Source organism: Chlorocebus sabaeus, chromosome X, assembly GCF_047675955.1.
Source record: "Chlorocebus sabaeus isolate Y175 chromosome X, mChlSab1.0.hap1, whole genome shotgun sequence".
NCBI classification, from domain to species: Eukaryota; Metazoa; Chordata; class Mammalia; order Primates; family Cercopithecidae; genus Chlorocebus; species Chlorocebus sabaeus.
In genome coordinates this window covers 87,422,803-87,443,897 of record NC_132933.1, presented here as the reverse complement: position 1 = coordinate 87,443,897, position 21,095 = coordinate 87,422,803, and the positions used below count along the sequence as shown (strand labels likewise).

At 38.0% G+C, this 21,095-nt stretch overlaps 1 protein-coding gene and 1 pseudogene across 13 annotated transcripts in view; one reads left to right on the top strand and one right to left on the bottom strand.

Annotated features, from left to right (window-relative positions):
• ZC3H12B (zinc finger CCCH-type containing 12B) overlaps window positions 1-21,095 on the top strand; it is a 423,636-nt gene that overhangs the window by 349,087 nt on the left and 53,454 nt on the right. For 7 of the 13 annotated variants that reach the window (XM_073013617.1, XM_073013610.1, XM_073013612.1 and 4 more), the window contains 2 exons: window positions 10,210-10,334; window positions 12,022-12,191. The exons of 1 other annotated variant lie outside the window; for it this stretch is intronic. The gene's annotated coding sequence lies outside the window, so the exon portion shown is untranslated. Of the gene's footprint in view, window positions 1-10,209; window positions 10,339-12,021; window positions 12,192-20,680; window positions 20,906-21,095 lie in introns of all 13 variants that reach the window. 5 more of the 13 variants (XM_073013613.1, XM_073013618.1, XM_073013611.1 and 2 more) reach the window with 2 other exon arrangements.
• LOC140710767 (peroxiredoxin-like 2C pseudogene) lies at window positions 4,212-5,882 on the bottom strand (annotated as a pseudogene).

The following is a 21,095-nucleotide window of genomic DNA, read 5'->3' as shown; positions in this document are numbered from 1 at the left end:
CCAGATGCTGCCCTTTTTTACAAATTGGAGGTTTGTAACAATCCTGTGTAGAGCAAGTCTATTGGCACCATTTTTCCAACAATGTATGCTCACTTCATGTCTCTGTGTCACATTTTAGTTATTGTCACAGTATTTGAAACATTTTCATTATCATTATATCTGTTATGGTGATCTGCGATAAGAGATCTTTGTTTTTGTTTCTGTTTTCTGGGATAGGGTCTCACTCTGTCACACAGGCTGGAATGCAGTGACACGATCATGGCTCACTGCAGCCTTGACCTCCTAGGCTCAAGTGATCCTCCCAACTCAGCCTGCCAAGTTGTGGGACTACAAGGTGTGCGCCACCACGCCCGGCTAGTGTGTGTGTGTGTGTGTGTGTGTATGATATTTCGCCATGTTGCCCAGACTGGCCTCAAACTCTTGAGATCAAGCTATCTGCCCCCTTGGCCTCCTTCTTAGTGCTCAGATTACAGGCATGTGCCACTGTGTGTGGGCGATAAGTGATCTTTGATATTACCATTGCTATTGTTTGGGGATGCCATGGACTGCACCCATATACAACAGGGTACTTAATAAATGTATGTGTTCTGAAACACACAACAAAAACAAAAACAAAGATCATTTGCTCCACTAACCAACTGTTCCCTCATATCTCCCCCTCTTTTGGGGCATCCCTATTCTCTGAGACAAAACAATATTGAAATTAAGTCAATTAATAATCCTACAATTAGTGTTCAAGTGAAAGGAAGAGTCTCATGTCTCTCACCTTAAAACACTAGAAATCATTAAACTTAGTGAAGAAGGCATGTTGACAACCAAGATAGCAAGGTTCTTGCACCAAACAGTCAGCCAAGTTCTGAATGCAAAGGAAAAGATGTGAATATAATTAAAACTGCTAGTTTTTCTTCATACCCCAGTGGTGCCTGGAATGCCAGTGAGACAGAACTGTTCACTCCCATGGAAAGGAGGCTGAAGCCAGGGAGTCAAGTGGTCTAGCTCAGTGGATCCCATCACCACAGAGCTCAGCAAGCTAAGATCCACTGGCTTGAAATTCTCGCTGCGAGCACAGCAGTCTGAAGTTGACCTGGGACACTCAAGCTTGGTGTGGGAGGGGTGTCCACCATTACTGAGGCTTGAGTAGGCGGTTTTCCCCTCACAGTGTAAACAAAGTCACCAGGAAGTTCAAACTGAGAAGAGCCCACCACAACTTGGCAAAGCCGCTGTAGCCAGACTTCTTCTCTAGATTCCTCCTCTCTGGGCAGGGCATCTCAGGAAGAAAGGCAGCAGCCCCAGTCAGGGGCTTATAGATAAAACTCCCATCTCCCCGGAACAGAGCACCTAGAGGAAGGGGCAGTTGTGGGCACAGTTTCAACAAACTTAAACGTTCCTACCTGTTGACTTTGAAGAGAGAGCACCAGATCTCCCATCACGGCGCTCGAGTTCTGCTAAGGGACAGGCTGTCTCCTCAAGTGGGTCCGTGACCCCTGTGCTTCCTGATGGGGAGACGCCTCCCAGCAGGGGCTGACAGACATCTCATACAGGAGAGCTCTGGCTGGCATCTGGCAGGTGCCCCTCTAGTACAAAGCTTCCAAAAGAATAAACAAGCAGCAATCTTTGCTGTTCTGCAACATCCGCTGGTGATACCCAGCAAACAGGATCTGGAGTGGACCTCCAGCAAACTCCAGCAGACCTGCAGCAGAGGGACCTGACTTTTAGAGGAAAACTAACAAACAGAAAGTAATAGCATCAACATCAACAAAAAGGACGTCCACACAGAAACACCATACGAAGGTCACCAACATCAAAGACCAAAGGTAGATAAATCCATGAAAATGAGGAAAAACCAGCCCAAAAAGTCTGAAAATTCCAAAAAGCAGAATGCCTCTTCTCCCCCAAAGGATCACAACTCCTCACCAGCAAGGGAACAAAACTATGGAGAATGAGTTTGATGAATTGACAGAATTAGGCTTGAGAAGATGGGTAATAACAAACTCCTCTGAGCTAAAAAAGCCTGTTCTAACCCAATTCAAGGAAGCTAAGAACCTTGAAAAAAGGTTAGAGGTTTTGCTACCTAGAATAATTAGTTTAGAGAAGAAAATAAATGACTTGATGGAGCTGAAAAACACAGCACAAGAATTTCATGAAGCATGCACATGCATCAATAGCCAAATTGATAAAGTGGAAGAAAGGATATCAGAGATTGAAGACCAACTTAATGAAATAAATCGTGAAGACAAGATTAGAGAAAAAGAATGAAAAGGAATGGAAAAAACCTCCAAGAAATATGGCGCTATGTGAAACGACCAAACCTACATTTGATTGTTGTACCGGAAACTGATGGGGAGAATGGAACCAAGTTGGAAAACAGTCTTCAGGATATTATTCAGGAGAACTTCCCCAACCTAGCAAGACAAGCCAACATTCAAATTCAGGAACTACAGAGAACACCACAAGGATAATCCTCGAGAAGAGCAACCCCAAGACACATGATCATCAGATTCACCAAGGTTGAAATGAAGAAAAAAATGTTAAGGGCAGCCAGAGACAAAGGTTGGGTTACCTACAAAGGGAAGCCCATCAGACTAACAGTGGATCTCTCTGCAGAAACCCTGCAACCCAGAAGAGAGTGGGGATCAATATTCAACATTCCTTTTTTTAAAAAAAATTTAAATGAAAAATTTCATTTTATTGAATAAAAACATGATTATACAAACATGAAAATATATTCAAATATTTTAATACATTAATTTTTTTGTAACTTCATATGCTTCATATAAAAGCATTGAGTTCAAAGCAATATTATACTTGCTAATAATTACCAAAATCCTGATTTTGCTGTACTTTTTTCATCAGGAATTCTGGGACACTTCCCAACTAAACAGATTAAGTTTCTAGAAAAATAAAAAATTGACAAGTCTTCCAAATAAGAGCAATTTGCAGGTGGGAAATACCAGTTCTCTAGGAATGCACAACTAAACCATAGGGTACATTTAAGTCACAAAGTTTTTAAAAATTTGAACAATTCTTGTCCAGGTGTGGTGGCACATGCCTGTAATTCTAGCACTTTGGGAGGCTGAGGTCAGGAGCTCAAGACCAGCCTGGCCAACATGGTGAAACCCTGTCTCTACTAAAAATACAAAAAGTTGCCAGGTGTAGTGGCAGGTGCCTGTAATCCCAGCTACTTGGGAGGCTGAGGCAGGAGAATCACTTGAACCCAGGAGGCAGAAGTTGCAGTGAGCTAAGATAGCACCACTGCACTCCAGCCTGAGAGACAGAGCAAGACTCTGTCTGAAAAATAAATAAATAAATAAAATAAAATTCTTACAGTTCCCTTTCAAAAAGCACACTAACCATGTTTTAAATACATATCTTAAATATCTAAAACAAATTTTTTCTCCATAGCTCCCCCAATTCCCAAAAATCCTGGTGAAATGGATAGCAAGTGTGTAATGAGAAGGTGCCGTGGACACTGGCTATATGTGAGATATTCGGATTGCCACACTTCCTATGAGTAAAGCAATTAGGGTAGAAACATGGACTGCAGCCTATATAATTTGCGCTTTAGAAGGTGGTTTTATAGGCATAAAATTGTCAGATAATGTTTAAAGACCTTTTCCTGGCCCAACAATATTAATCATGCTCATTATAGAACAGTTGGGAAATGCAGAAAAGAAAATAATAACACTATCATCCTAACACAGAGATACCTACTGGCAACATTTTGGTATTTATTTCCTGTCTTTTTCCTAAGCACACAAAAATACAAATACATACATATAAAAATGCAGTTATATTGTTGACAGAATTTAATATTTTGCTTTCTTCACTGAATACAATGGTCTTGTGTTGCTCTCCCTTCCCTTTATATATTCTTCATCAGAATTTGTATTAATTCCCCAAAAAATCTTTCATTGACTGAATATACCATAATGTAAAATGATTGAAATTGTATTTATGATTTTATAATTTTTTAAAGTTATATTTTGTATATTCATATTTGTTATTTTGCATAAAATTTTAAAAGCTATAAAATGAAAGTATTATCACATTTTTGACAACTGATGCTTCTCAGCATGCAGTTCAACTGGTTCAAGGACTCTTTATGCTTTCCTAAATCCTCAAAGGTTAGACACTGCACAGGGATATTACACCCTAGCATTGAAGGTCACATTCCAGGAGGTCCAGTCGAAAGTTGCAGATACCATGTTAACTCACACATGGATAACTGAAAGTCTGTTTGTAAAGTTCACATGTTAAACTCCTACAAGCTGTAAAACAGTTGATAGGTTTGTGATCCAACGTATTCCTTTCATGGTGTATAAAATGGATGTTGTTACCTGAACCTAAAATGAGAGTTCCACCTTGCTGAGCTGGATCTCCTTGAAAATCAAAGAGAGGGCCAGTCACTGCCCACCACAAGCTCCAAAGGCTTCCTGAGAGTTTACGTGGGGGCTCTGTCCTGATGAGGCCATTTCTTCACCTCTTTTCATTCCCAATATTTTATAAATTTCCCTCTCAGGATGAAATAGATTTCATGAGAATATCCAGGCAGTTTGCAAAAAGGCTCAATAGGATGGTAGGATGACTGTTCAATCACTATAAGGGTGACATTTGCTTCTTGTAAGAAACTCTTCAGGATTTTTCACAGATCCTCTACATATTCGTTGCAAATGTAAAACAGGAAATGCTGCACAAACAGTACCATGGCACAGCGCTCCCGGAGGAGAGCTCCAAACGGCACCCACTGCCCATGGGAGTCCAGCACTGGTAGCTCGGCTATGGCAGCCACCAGGGACTGCCCATGCTCAGGGCCACTCAGGGCCTAGACAGGGGCAACACCACCACTGAACTTCAACATTCTTAAAGAAAATAATTTTCCACTCAGAATTTCATACCCAGCCAAACTAGCTTCATAAGCAAAGGAGAAATAAAATCCTTTACAGACAAACAAATGCTGAGAGATTTTGTCACGACCACTCCTGCCTTACAAGAGCTCCTAAAGGAAGCACTAAATATGGAAAGGAAAAATCGGTACCAGCCACAGCAAAAACACACCAAATTATAAAGGCCATAAACACTATGAAGAAACTGCATCAACTAATGTGCAAAATAACCGGCTAGCATCATAATGACAGGATCAAATTAACACATAACAATATTAACCTTAAATGTAAATGGGCTAAATGCCCCAATTAAAAGATATAGACTGGCAAATTGGATAAAAAATCAAGACCCATTGGTGTGCAGTATTCAGGAGACCCATCTTATGTACAAAGACACACATAGGCTCAAAATAAAGGGATGGATGAATATTAACCAAGCAAATGGAAAGGAAAAAAAAAAGCAGTGGTTGCAATCCTAGTCTCTGATAAAACAAACATTAAACCAACAAAGATCAAAAAAGACAAAGAAGGGCATTACATAATGATAAAGGGATCAATGCAGCAAGAAGAGCTAACTATCCTAAATATATATGCACCCAATGCAAGAGTACCCAGATTCATGAAGCAAGTTCTTAAGATCTACAAAAAGACTTAGAATCCCACACAATAATAGTAGGGGACTTTAACACCCCACTGTCAATATGAGACAGATCAATGAGACAGAAACTCAACAATGATATTCAGGACTTGAACACGGCTCTGGACCAAGCGGACCTAATAGACATCTATAGAGCTCTCCATCCAAAATCAGCAGAATATACATTCTTCTCAGCACCACATCACACTTTTTCTATAATTGACCACATAATTGGAAGTAAAACACTCCTCAGCAAATGCAAAATAACGGAAATCATAAAAAACAGTCTCTCAGACCACAGTGCAATCAAATTAGAACTCAGGATTAAGAAGCTCACTCAAAACTGCACAACTACATGGAAACTGAACAACCTGCTCCTGAATGACTACTGGGTAAATAACAAAATTAAGGCAGAAATAAAGATGTTCTTTGAAACCAATGAGAACAAAGAGACAATGTATGAGAATCTCTGGGACACATTTAAAGCAGTGTGTAGAGGGAAATTTATAGCACTAAATGCCTACAAGAGAAAGCAGGAAAGATCTAAAATTGACACCCTAACATCGCAATTAAAAGAACTAGAGAAGCAAGAGCAAGCAAATTCAAAAGCTAGCAGAAGGCAAGCTTTTCAACAGATTTTCAGTGTAGACAAAACAGCCCTGTACAGAAAGAAGCTGCCACCTAGGACTTATATAGCTAGACAGGAGAAATCATTACCTGGCTTTAAAACTTCAAAGGACAGGCTGACTTGTTTGTTAGGGGATAATGCAGCTGATTACTTTAATTTGAAGCCAATGCTCATTTTCCATTTTGAAAATTCTAGTGCCCTTAAGAATTATGCTAAATCTACTCTGCTTAATCTCTATAAATGGAACAACCAAGTCCATATAACAGCATATCTGTTTACAGCACTACAGCATGGTTTATTGAATATTTTAGGCCTACTGTTAAGACCACCTCAGAAAAAAAAAATTCTTTCAAAATATTACTTCTCATTGAAAATGCATCTAGTCACACAAGAGCTCTGATGGAGATGTATAAGAAGATTGATGTTGTTTTCTTTCCTGCTAATGTGGCATTCATCCTGCAGCCTAGAGATCAAAGAGTAATATTGATTTTCAAGTCCTGTTATTTAAGAAATACATTTCATAAGGCTATGGTTGCCAGAGATAATGATTCCTCTGATGAATCTGGGAAAAAGTAAATTATACCTTCTAGAAGTGATTCATCATTCTCGCTGCCATTAAGAACATTTGCACTTCATGGGAGAAGGTCAAAATATCAACATTAACGGGAGTTTGGAATAAGTTGATTCCAACCCCAAGGATGACTTTGAGGGGTTCAAGACTTCACTGGAAAAAATAACTGCAGATTTGGTGGAAATAGCAAGAAAACTAGAATTAGAAGTGGAGCCAGAAGATGTAACAGAATTGCTGCAGTCTCATGTTAAAACTTTTTAATAAATGAGGAGTTGCTTTTTATGTATAAGCAAAGAAAGCAGTTTCTTGGAATGGAATCTACTCCTGGTGGAGATGCTGTGAACATTGTTGAAATGACAACAAAGGATTTATAATATTACATAAACATATTTGATAAAGCAGTGGTGGGGTTTGAGAGCATAGACTTTAATTTTAAAAGAAGTACTGCTGTGGGTAAAATGTTATCAACCAGAATCACATGATGTAGAGAAATGGTATAAAAGAAAGGGTCAATGAATTTGGAAAACTTTACTGTTTTCTAGATTTAAGAAATTGCCACAGCTACCTCATTCTTTACGTGCCACCACCCTGATCATTCAGCAGCCATAAACATCAAGGCAAGACCCTGCATCAGTAAAAAGATTACAACTCACTGAAGGTTTGGATGATTGTTAGCATTTTCAGGCAAGCACTAAAATATTTTCAATAAAAGAATGTGCATTATTTAGACATAATGCTATTGCACACTTAATAGACTACAATATAGTGTAAACATAACTTTTATATGAAATAGAAAACTAAAAAAATCATGTGACTCACTTTATTGTGATATTTACTTTGTTACAATATTTGCTTTCTTGTAGTGGTCGGGAACTTAATTTGCAGTATTTCCAAGGTATTCTTGTACTTTAACTGGATGAATTGTATTTTCATGAATTAAGCTTCAATAAACTTGTTTTGTGAAAATTTGACAATAAGAAAATTTTAAAAACACAAAATATTTGAATAGACACTTCACCATAAATAGAGATAGCAATAGCAAATAAATGCAGGAAAAGAAGCTCAGTATCGTTAGCTATTGGGGAATGCAAATTAAAACCACAATGAGATACCACCACTTACCTATTACAATGGCTTAAAAATGGACCATATAAAACAATAGCAAGGATATGGAGCAATTAGATCTCCTACATACACTGCAGATGGAAATGCAAATTGGTACAACTACTTTGAAAAACAGTTTGGCAGCTTCTTAAGTTAACCATACAACTACCATATGAATCAGTCATTTCATTCTTAGATATTTAATCAAGGCAAATAAAAGAATATACCTACACAAAGGCATGTATACAAATAATCATAGCAACTTAATTTGTAAAACTGGAAATAACTCAAAGGTTCATCACAGTTGAATAAATAAACAAATTGTGGTATATGCATTCTAGCAGGCAGAAGAAAAAGTGTACTAGAGATCAGAAGACCTGTATTCCAGTTCTGGAGTTTCATGAGTTAGAATAAGTACAGTAACATTAAAATTTGTCACTGTTCTTATTTAGACAATGAAGGAAATAATATTTCCCTTTTTTATATGTTGGTTCTAAAACTCAAATGAGGTAAATATATGGAATTATTTGGTAAGCTATAATTTTATGACATTTTATTGGTTTTTAACTTCTTGATTTTTTTCTGATTGCATCTATGAAATTATATTTTCTGAAATTTTAGTTTTTCTTTCTTCAGATGTATTATCATATTAAAGAAGGCTATAGCTTTAGAACTTTTTCTTTAAGTCCTTAACTAATAACTGATACATTTTGACATTCTTGGAAGGTTCATTTGTGTTTGATAATTTACTTCCTGTGAAACACAGAAGGCTAGTATAAGGGGTGACAAGAATATCATCATGACTGATTGTTGATTTTTTAGCACATTAACAAATATTTATATTCAGTCTTTGAATTATATGTTTTGGGTTCCTGCCCCCAATAAAATATTTTGGGCACTCAAATATCCAGTCCATATTTACTCTTGCATGGCCAATCTCAAATAATGCCTTCAAATTGGAGCATATCTTTATTGTTAGAAAATATAATTATGAATAACACATGTAAGTTAGGCTCCAAAGTTCTGCAGGTTTCTTCTCTCTGGTTTACTGTCCCTCTTAAAAACATTTTTGTGTAAAAACATAAAACTGAATGAAGCTAATTTCACCAAAGAATGTATATATTTAAGTAAGTCAGGCACTGGACTGTTACACAGCATTATGCTACTTAATAGTCTCAATTTGGCTTTTATTGGCTTAAACTATATTGATGATTTACTGTACATGAATTGTCTATCGCAGCGATATATTTCTTGGTAAATATAGAATGAAAAAAAAAAAAGGCCCAAGCAGAAGAAAGGTGGTTTTCCCCATCAGGGGAAAAATGGTTTCTGGTTTGTCAGTTCTACAAAGGAGGATGGTGCTTTTTTCCAAATGGTGGAAGAAGGCTTATTTGGTGGTGGCTTCTTCTTCTTCTTTCTTTTTTTTTCTTTCTTTCTTCTTCTTCTTCTTCTTCTTCTTCTTCTTCTTCTTCTTCTTCTTCTTCTTCTTCTTCTTCTTCTTTCTTCTTTCTTCTTCTTCTTCTTCTCCTCCTCTTCCTCCTCCTCCTCCTCCTTTTCTTCTTCTTCTTCTTCTTCTTCTTCTTCTTCTTCTTCTTCTTCTTCTTCTTCTTCTTCTTCTTCTCCTCCTCCTCCTCCTCCTCCTCCTCCTCCTCCTCCTCCTCCTCCTCCTCCTCCTCCTCCTCTTCCTCCTCTTCCTCCTCCTTCTTCTCCTCCTCCTTCTCCTTCTTCTGATGGGGTCTTTCTCTGTTGTCCAGGCTGGAGGGCAGTGGCACAATCTCAGCTCACTGCAAGCTCCGCCTCCCAGGTTCATACCATTCTCCTGCCTCAGCCTCCTGAGTAGCTGGGACTACAGGCGCCCGCCACTGCACCAGGCAATTTTTTTTTTTTTTTTTTTTTTTTTTTGGTGTGTGTGTGTGTGTGTATTTTTAGTAGAGACGGAGTTTCACCATGGTCTCGATCTCTTGACCTCGAGATCTGCCCGCCTCAGCCTCCCAAAGTGCTGGGATTACAGGCGTGAGCCACCGCTCCCAGCCTATTTGGCTTCTTCTTTTAATAGGAGCTCATTTCTTCTTCATGATGGTCATCTGTCCTGACAGATAGCCCTTTAACTTGCTTATGAATTTTAGAAAATTCTTTGGATCATGTTGTGTTTGCATATGTATTTGTTATTTGTCATTGCTATGCCATGTTTATTTTAGTTTACCTCCCTCTCTCTTTCTGTCTCTGTCTAGTCAGACAATCGTGAGGATTAATTTCTGAAAAGCTAGCAAAGGCTAATATTCTTTTTTAATCCCTTTCACTACCTCTGTCTTCTATAAAGATTTAACTCTGATGGGGTTATGTAATTAACAGTCACCAATTCTGTTTGTTTTTACCCCTCTACAAGGAAATAGACTAAATAGCCAAGTTGCAAGATACCACTGCTTCTTTTAAGAATGATGGGTTTCCCAGGTGATACTTGAAAGAAGAGATAATGACCACCTATCTCCTTAATCCTGGTCACACAGAAAGGTAGGTGAGTAACAGCTCCTCTAGGATACATACCTACATTTGCACTATTATGTGACTCACTCTATCTGCTTCTTCAAAACATTACTTCTTATTATGTTTGCCTATGTGATGATAGTCAACTCACAAAAATAGCTGCTATTCAATGATGAGTACAAAATGAAAAACTTGGAAGATCAGGAAAATGCTTTCTTCATTGAGGATCTTACAAGCTATTTAGCAGTTATTTATTGAACATCTACTATATGCAAGGCTTAGCACAGGGCCTTAGAAATGAATAACACTCACCCTGTCCTCGTGAAGCTCAGTATAGCAGAATGAAAGCTAGTCAGAACCTTCTTAGTGTACTTCCTGACTGTGGAGGCAACTTGTGACCCTTTTCTTGACTACCCACAAAGATATTGTTATTGCATTTATAAATCATTAAAACTGTAGGATCAGAAGGGGACTTCTCAGGAACAGATATAGGTACACAAGATTGACTCTTTCATCATGATAGTTGTGGCAACAAGGAGCTGCAAATAACATGTTTGCTAGCATGATCAGCTCAAATCTCAGTGCTTCATGGGAATAGATTTTTCCACAGCTTGATAATACAAAGTTGGGCAGTAACCCTAAGATCCCTACAATATCAACTCTAGGAAAGCACCTCACTCTTGAACATGTCACACATCTAATAGAGAGTTATGAGTATATTTACATAAAGCTACATACCATTTTTTGAAATTTTCTTGTGTATGAATGAACCATGGAATATACTTTCTAATAATTTCAGATTAAATAAGATTTCCAGTTTCTTCTCGATTTTAACTGATTTTTTTACCTATCCAATAACCTTGACTCAGATGATTTATTCAAACAGTAAACAAATTTTCCAAGGCATTCTTAATTTCAAACATTCTCTTTCATTATCTTTCTAAGCCTTCAGAATATCCCAAAACTTCTAATTTTTTTCTTTTATCTCTTTATTTTCTTGACACACCCTTAGGAGGTCCTAATATCATGTGTCCTGAAATTCTAATTTTTTTATATCTAAGTTACACCTCCTAGATTGCATCCAGCACCAAGAAACAACACAAAACCCCCATGTGTCAGAACTTATGGCCTGATTTGGAGTTTGGAAAATACAGTCACTATACAACTAAAGTAATCTTTAAGGAATGGAAAAATTCCCAAAGCTGTGGAGTGGGAAGAATAAGAACCTCCACAAACCTTTGTTAGGCCACAATTTGCTTCTGGACCATAGTTTAATGATCTGACTTCTAGATAGAAAACATTTTTTGAACCACCTAAAATTATAAAATATCAAGTGGTTATCAGTGTAATGATTAACATTTTAATTTTAATGTTCTCAAAATGACTTATTATTTTATTTTGGAGTGAGGTAGAAAGGGATGGCTCTTCTTATTCAGGTGTTTTTTTTGTTTGTATGTTTCTGTCAAGTTTGTAAACTGTACATATGTCTTTTCATTTAATTGGATCAGAAAAGTCTCCTCATGGTGAAAATCTGATGTATTTCAAGTAGTTAGGAATTCATGTTTATTCTAAATTGTGGTCTTTTAAGATTTATGATCTTATTTTGTTTTGCATAAATACTTAACTTTAAATGGGTAAAAGGTGTTTCAGTGGTCGATTTATCAAGTTCTCATCATAGGTTTGCCTTCTGCTCATTGAATCTATTTTACCCAAGGCTATGGACTCCTTTTGGCATTTCTGCCTCAGCAACAGAGGATAAAAGCCATGTTGTGATGGATAAGTCACAAAAGTAAAAAATACAGACATGGACTACAGGCCTCCAAAGAAGAATTGAGCATGCTGAGGATCTGTGCCAGACATTGGACATTTTTGAGGTGCTAAGAGGTGGGTACTTTAGTGGTGGTGGTTGTTGTTGTTGTTGTTGTGTGTGTGTGTGCGTGCGCGCGCGTGTGCTTGAAAGGGTAAACTATAGTGAGATGATCTGTGTAATATGAAAAGTTAAGACATTTTATTTGTAAGAAAGTGAAGCTTTCTTCCAGATAGATTGAGTCATCAAAGCAGTGGTGAAAATCTGAACAACACAGCTAATAAAATTATCTTCTTAGGTTGAAAATATGTAGGCTTTTGGAGTTAACAGGAAATCATCATAGGAAGGGGTGAGAGGAAAGGGAATATCACTTATTGAACTTCACAAATCAAGTACCAAGAGCTTTACATGTGTTATCACATTTAATCCTCATAGCAATCCTATGATGTAGGTATTATCATCTCCATTTTACAAATTAAAAAACTATCTTAAGCAGGTTATTTGACTTGCCTAAGATCAAATAGCTATTAAATTTAGGGTTTTGTTTTATATCCAGATCTCTCTGACTTCTAATACTATGCTTAGAAAGAACTAAATATGTAAGAGAAAAATGTGACTATATCATTTCATGCTTTTCTTATGAAGAATTCTAGCTCCATTTCATTGTGCCCCTACTTTAGTTTTTGGAGGAAAGTTTTTCATGTGGTATATTCAGAAAATACTTCACAACCACAATTTATGCAACTTAAAAAAAATTGCACTAGAGAAAGAAGCAACGATTCTTAGGAATAAAGCATCTATGATTCTTTTTTTTCTTTTTCCTTCTGCATTTTTCCATATATTATTAATACATAAGTGAGAACCAGAATTTCCAGAATAAGTATATCCTTTGTAAGTGTAGAATTGAACCCTTCCAACTTCTGAGATCTGTTTGTTTAGCTAAATCAGCAATGCAAGGTTAATTCTGATTCTAGACTTGTGTTGCATACTTTTGGACACTTGATCAGTCTAAGCAATTGAAGCCTCTTCTTATAATTTAGGAGTATTTAGGTAGTTGACCAGGCATGGTGGCTGTCTGGGCATGGTGGCTCATGCCTGCAATCCCAGCATTTTGGGAGGCCAAAGCGAGAGGATCACTTGAGCTTAGGAGTTCAAGACCAGCCTGTGCAACATAGTGAGACCTCATCTGTATTTAAAAAAAAAAAAAAGGAAGAAAAAAAAGCATTTATATAGTTTCAAAGAAAGATTGAGATATGTTTATTTTTTATAAAATATGTAAGTTTAGTTACAATCTTTAGAACTTCTTCCACATGGCATTTATTAATTCGCAGTCACATCTTTAGTAATATTTTTCAGAATTCATTAAGTATGGCAAAATCATAGGCCATTATGGTATACTGGAAAGATCCCTTCACTTGAGGTCAGAGAGTCTAGGTTTAAATCTTAGCTCTCTTGTTTACCGTGTAAAGTTTGGCTATTAATTTACTCTCTCGGAGCCTCAATTTTCTCATCTGTAATATGAGAATAATCCTTACCTCATGTATTTGTTGTGAAAATAACTTAAAATAAAAAATAGGAAAGTACTTTGTAAGCAATAACATTCTATCATAATGTGAGTAGAAATGGAATAAAATGAACACTAAAGGAATATTTACCATATGCTAGTCACTAACTTACTTTCTATCTGTTGCTCCAGCAAGACCAATATCTGTATATCCCTAAGGAAAAACTAACATGACCTCCAGCCTTGATTCACATTTTCTGGTTGTCCTACCTATTGCCCCAGTAGCCATGCAATGGTTTACAATCTACTGGCAGGAAGGTAAAATGTGTGAAAGAATTGCCTTCTAGGTCATTCTCTTTGTGAAAAGTAATCTCCCACCAAGGAGAAGCCTGCTTGACAGTTCATATTAAAATCTTGGTTCAAAGCAGTGAATGAAAAGTTGGAGATGAACAGTAGTTTCCTAACAAAGCCCAACAAGACCATTTAGGTAAGACATTGTAGTAGAGTAGGAAATACATTGAATGGGAAGAAAGGGAACCAGAGGTCCAGTCCTGATTTTACCACTGCCTGATTGTATAACCTAAAAAAGGTTTCTTTTTCCTCTTGGCCTCACTGTCCCCTTTTATACAGTAATGTGGGATAGACTATCTCTAAGGTCTATTCCAACATTGATATTCTAATATCCTATTCTTAATTTTAATAGAAAGATTTAAATTATATATTTAAGTTTTAGGATGCTATTTTATATCTCAAAAGGAAAAAAAATGCACAAATGATTTCTCTGTTGTGAATTATAATAAACATTCACTTACATTAATAACTTTATTAGAGGTAGAATTAGCATAATCCTTTACATTTTCAAAGTATTTTAAAGATCCATCATCTCATTTGAGTCTCATAATAATGACAATATTTTATTATTTATCTTTACATGGTAAATTAAGTAATTGAGCCTCAAGGAGGTTAAAGGTTTGCACAAAGTCACATAGCCAGTACATGATGGATCCAGAAATCCAACTGTAGTCTATTTCTAAGCCCAGTTTTTTTTTTCCACTACCTCAAGCTGTAGATTATTTTATCCAGGCTTAGAATAAGTGGATCTCATCTGGAAAATGAATTAAAAAGGGAAGAGTCACTGTTATTTATGTATGCTAAAAGTGTAAACAAATAAGAATACTTAAGAATAAGGACAATGTTTTATATTCTTTTAAAAAATTGTTCAGATTTGAGACTGAAGCTCTGAACAAGATGCAAGCAAATGTACAAATAAAATATTAATGTATCTTTCAGAGCTCTAGACATTATGAAAGACTAAAGAAATAGTATTTGTAAAGCACTGTAATATCATTTGAAGAAAGTGGTTATTTAAATATAATATTTGGAGCTGTAACCCTCAGGCATACAACAGAAAGAGAAAGAATAAAGAACAGGACATATGAAGATGTCAATTTTTCTAGGGATTGTCTATCACAGTCCTTGTGTTAGTATAGACTTTTTAGAGACTGCTGAAGAAGTATACCTCACACTTTTTTCACTAACCTCCAACCAAAAGTAATTGCAAACTTTAAGGGGTTTAAAGTGAGTTATCTCTGTCAATGAGTGTAGTGACTGCTTATTATTGGTGTCATAGCAACAACAAAAGCCACCAATGGAGAGTTTGTATTTAAAATTGCTATTAATAATGATTTCAGAAAATGTGTAGTTTCTGGGGAAACCTATTCATTAAAATCAAAGAAACTGCATCTCCTTTTTGACAAATCAATGATTTGTGAAGATGGAAGCCATTAACTCACTTATTAGCATGTTGAAATTTTAATTAGATCCAGCAAAGTATTTTAGATTCAAAGGCTCTTGAAGTTGATCTTAGATGATGAGACTGTATGTAGACGCCTAGTACTCCAAAAACATGCATTCCAAGCCTTCCAATTCCAAGTAAATGTAGGTATCAAATATTATGAATTCAACTCTGTTGGGGAAGCAACAGAGGTTTAAGATATGTGCACTGACATCATGGGGCTTTAGCCTGATTGCAGACATATTTTAAGAAAAAAAGGGAGGGAGTAAGAGAGGAAAGGAGAGAGGAAGGGAGGAAGGGATGAAGGAAGGAAGGAAGGAAGGAAGGAAGGAAGGAAGGAAGGAAGGAAGGAAGGAAGGAAGGAAGGAAGGAAGGAAGGATAGGAGGGAGGGAGGAAGGGAGGAAAAGAGGAAGGAAAACCTTATATCAATTTGCTTATTTGATAAACCAAATGAGATTGTGAGGTAAGGATTGTTATCCACATTTCACAGGTGGGAAAATTGAGGTTTGGAGAACAAGATAACCTGCATAAAATCACACAATAAGTATGTCGTAGGTATCAAATATTATGAATCCAACTCTGTTGGGGAAACGACAGAGGTTTAAGATATGTGCACTGACATCATGGGGCTTTCAGCCTGATGGTGGACATATTTTAAGAAAGGAAGGGAGGGAAGAAGAGAGGGCAGGAGAGAGGAAGGAAGGAAGGAAGGAAGGAAGGAAGGAAGGAAGGAAGGAAGGAAGGAAGGAAGGAAGGAAGGAAGGAAGGAAGGAAGGAAGCGAGGGAGGGAGGGAGGGAGGGAAGGAAGGAAGGAAGGAAGGAGGGAAGGAAAGAAGGAAGGAAGGAAGGAAGGAAGGAAGGAAGGAAGGAAGGAAGGAAGGAAGGAAAGACTTTATGTCAATTTTCTTATTTGATAAACCAAACGAGATTGTGAGGTAAGGATTGTTATCCACATTTCACAGGTGGGGAAACTGAGTTTTGGAGAACTAGATAACCTGTATAAAATCACACAACAAGTATGCATCAAGGTCAGCTAGGAATCAAATTCATTAATTGTAAAATCTATGCTTGTCTTTTTACATTACTAAATTACAATACACAGGAAAAGACTGAAAAAGAAAAAATAGCACATCAGTAGTAAAATACATAAAACTGACTTTACAATAGGAATTCAGAGAAGGATGAACTGAATTCAAGTTGGATGTTAATCAGTCCATGTTTTTCTTGTGAAGAATATAGTTCCTATGACGGGCCTTGTAGATTGTCTAAATAGAGAAAAAGGAAGAAAGAATAATGTCTCTGAGTCTATTTCTTCATTTATGCAACAGGGATTATGCCATTCACCCCACAGTAAGATTGTTAGGATTGAAAGAGATAGCATATGTAAAACCATTTTGTAAATTACTAAGCATTAATTGATTATGGATGGAGTACGATGGCTCCATCGAGCATCCCTCCCACAGGAACACCAAATTTAATAACTATCTAAACAAAAATATCACATTCTTAAGAAGAAAAAATCAGGTGAGCACTCATAGTATTTGATTTTTAACTTCATATCACTGAAGTAGGCACTGTATTAGTCCACTCTCACACCACTATAAAGAACTGTCCAATACTGGGTAATTTAAAAAGGAAAGAAGTTTAATTGACTCGGGTTCTGCAGGGCTGGGGAGGCCACAGGAAATGTACAATCATGGTGGAAGGGGAAGCAATCATGTCCTTCTTCACATGGCAGCAGCAAGGAGAAGTGTCCAGCAAAAGGGGGAAAAGCCCCTTATAAAACCATCAGATCTTGTGAGAACTCACTCACTATCATGAGAAAAGCATGAGGGTAACTGCCCCCCATGATCCAATTGCCTCCCACACCAGGTCCTTCCCATGACACATGGGGAGTATGGGAACTACAATTCAAGATGAGATTTGAGAGGAGACACAGCCAAACCATATCAGGCACTGAGGTGGGTAAGAAAGATAGTCTTGAATCTCTAATGCCACTCCCTCTCCAGTATCCTCTAGCAGTAGATGTGTCATGTGAGAAAATAATCTGTGCTCTTGGGAAAGGGAGGGTACAGCGGTTGTGAAACCTTGCATTTTGCTGCCCTGTCACAGCATAAAGCCAAACAAGACTGAACTCAGCTGATGCCCGCCAATGGAGGAGGCATTTAAACCAGCCCTAGCAAGAGGGGAATTACCCATCCCAGCAGTTGGAATTTGAGTTCACTGCAAACTAAAGTGCGTTGGGGTTCCAAACAAATTTTAAAGGCAGCGTAGGACACAAGGACCATAGCTCCTAGCTGAGTCCTAGTGCTATGCTAAGCAAAGAGCCAGTGCACATCAGGGGAATGTGACCTGCTGAGACACCAGCCATAGTGGCTAAGGGAGTGAGAACCACATCACTGCCAACCCTTGGCAGCACAGCTCATGGCTGCAAAAGAAACACCTTCCTTCCATTTGTGGAAATGAGAGGGAAGAGTAAAGAAGACTTTGTCTTGCACCTTGAATATCAGCTCAGTCACAGTAAGGTGGAGCACTGATCAAAGTTTTGAGTCCCCCATTGTAGGCCTTAGTTCCTGGATGACACTTCTAGATACATCCTGAGTCAGAAGGGAACCCACCACCTTGAAGGAAAGGACCCAGTCCAGGCAGGACCCATCACCTGCTGCCTAAAGATACATTGGTCCCTGAATAACCCATAGCAATGCCCAGGTAGTACACCATAGGCCTTGGGTGAGACTGAGACATGCTGGCTTCAGGTGAGATCCAGCACATTTGCTGTGGTAGCTATAGTTAGAGACTCCTCCTACTTGAGAAAAGCAGAGGAAAAACTAAAGGGGACTTTGTCTTGCACCTTAGGTACTAGCCTGGCCACAGGAAGGTAGAGTACCAAGTGGGCTCTTGGGGTCTCTGATTCCAGACCATAGCTCTTAGACAGCATTTCTGGATATGCTTTGGGCCAAAAGGGAACCCACTGCCCTAAAGAGTGAGTCTCAAGCCTGGCAACATTCACCACATGCTAAAGACTCATTGGGCATTAAGTGAACATCAGTGGTAGCTTGAAAATACTTCCAGTGGGCCTGTGGTGGTGGTGGTGATGGGCTGAGGTTCTGCTTCCTGTGGAGAGGATATGGAAAGCATCTCATTGTCTGAGCACCAACCCAGCCATAGTACAATAGCACAGGTAGATTTCTAAGGTTTTTGACTCTAGTGTTTGGTGGCTGGACAGTATTTCTGGAACTGCCTTGGTCCTGGCGAAACTTGCTGCCCTGAAGGGAGAGATGCAACCCTGACTGGCTTCATGACTTGCAGATTGTAGTGCCCTCGGGCCTTGAGTGAAAATAGGTGGTAGCCAGACAGTGGTTACAATGGGCCTTGGGTGAAACCCAGTGTTGTGCTGGCCTCAGGTCTGACCCAGCACCTACCCAGTGGTGGTACTCACAGGGCTGCTTAAGTCACCCCACACCTAGCTCCAAGCAGCTCAGCAAAGAGAGATATTCTGTTTGTTTGGGAAAAGTAAGGGAAGAAAACAAGCGTTTCTGCCTTAATACATAAAATTCTTCCAGATCTTATCCAAGACCACCAAAGTGATACCTTTATGAGTTTGCAGGAACCACAGTATTATTGGGCTTGGGTTGCCCTCTAATGCAGATACAGCTAAGATCACAACACCCAAGTCCTTTCAAATACCCAGGAAGCCTTCTCAAGATGGATTGAGTACAAACAAACCCAGATTGTGAAGACTACAATAAATACATAACTTTTCAATGCCCAGACACCAAAGAACATCTGCAAGCATCAAGACCATATAGGAAAACATGACTTCACCAAACTAAATAAGGCACCAGGAGCCAATCCCAGAGAAACAGAGATATGTGACCTTTCAGATAGAGAATTCAAGATAGCTGTTTTGAGGAAACAGAAATTCAAGATATCACAGAGAAGGAATTCAAAATTCTATCAGATAAATTTAATGAAAAGATTGAAATAATTAAAAATCATGTAGCAATTCTGGAACTGAAAAATGCAATTGGCATACTGAAGAATGCACCAAAGTCTTTTAACAGAATTAATCAAGCAGAAGAACAAATTAGTGGGGTTAAAGTCAGGCTATTTGAAAATGTACAGTCCGAGGAGGCAAAAAAAAAAAAGAATAAAAAACAATGAAGCACACTTAGAATACCTAGAAAACGGCCTCGTAAGAGCAAATCAAAGAGTTATTGATCTTAAAGAGGAGCTAGAGAAGATTATTCAAAAGAATAATAACACAGAACTCACCACACCTGGAGAAAAATATCACTATCTAAGTACAAGAAGGTTACAGAACCCCAAGCAGATTTAACCCAAAGAAGCCTACCCCAAGGCACTTAATAATCAAACTCCCAAAGGTCAAGGGTAAAGAAAGGATCCTAAAAGCATCAAGAGAAAAGAAACAAACAATATACAGTGGCACTTCAATACAGCTGGCAGCAGACTTTTCAGTGGACACCTTGCAAGGAACAAAAGAGTGACATGACATACATGAAAGGCTTTGGGGAAAAAAAAGAAACAGTTAACCAAATGAAAATATTCTTCAAATATAATGAGGAAATAAAGATTTTCCCAGACAAACAAAAGCTGAGGAATTTTACCAATACCAGAGTTAGCCTACATGAAGTGCTAAAGGAAGTACTTCAATCAGAAAGAAGGGAGGATAGTGAGCAATAAGAAATCATCTGGAGGCCGGGCGCGGTGGCTCACGCCTGTAATCCAAGCACTTTGGGAGGCTGAGGCGGGCAGATCACGAGGCCAGGAGATCGAGACCATCCTGGCGAACACGGTGAAACCCCGTCTCTACTAAAAATACAAAAAAATTAGCCGGAGCGTGGTGGCGGGCGCTGCTAGTCCCATACTCAGGAGGCTGAGGCAGGAGAATGGCATGAACCCGGGGGGCGGAGCTTGCAGTGAGTGGAGATCGTGCCACTGCACTCCAACCTGGGCGACAGAAAAAATAAACAAATAAATAAATAAATCATCTGACCTTACAAAACTCACTGGAGTTTGTAAGCACACAGGAAAATTCAAAATATTATAACACTATAAATCTGGCTTGTAAACTCCCCCTATCTTAAATAGAAAGACTTAAAGATGAACCAATCAAAAATAACTACAGCTTTTCAAGTCAAAGACGGTACTGTGAGATATAAATAGAAATTAAAAGATTGAAAAGACTGGAGATTAATTTAAAAGTGTAAAGTGTTTATTGTTTACTTTTTTCTTGTTTGTTTAGGTAAACAGTGTTAAGATGTTATCACCCTGAAAATAATGGGTTATAAAATAGTATTTGCAAGCCTCATGGTAACCTCAAATCAAAAAAATAAACAACAGATACAAAAAAAAGTAAGAAATTAAAGCATACCACCAGCCAAAATTACCTGCACTAAAAGGAAGACAAGAAGGAAGGAAAGAAAGAAGACTACAAAACAACCAAGAAACACCTAACAAAATGGCAGGAGTAAGTCTTTACTTATCATTGAATGTTAGTAATTATTCAGTGTTACTAATAACATCAAATGTAAATGGACTAAACTCTACAATCAAAAGACATAGAGTGGCTGAATGGGTTTTAAAAGGACCCAGTGATCTGTTGCCTATGAGAAACAGACTTATCTTGTAAAGACACAGATAAACTGAAGATAAAGGGA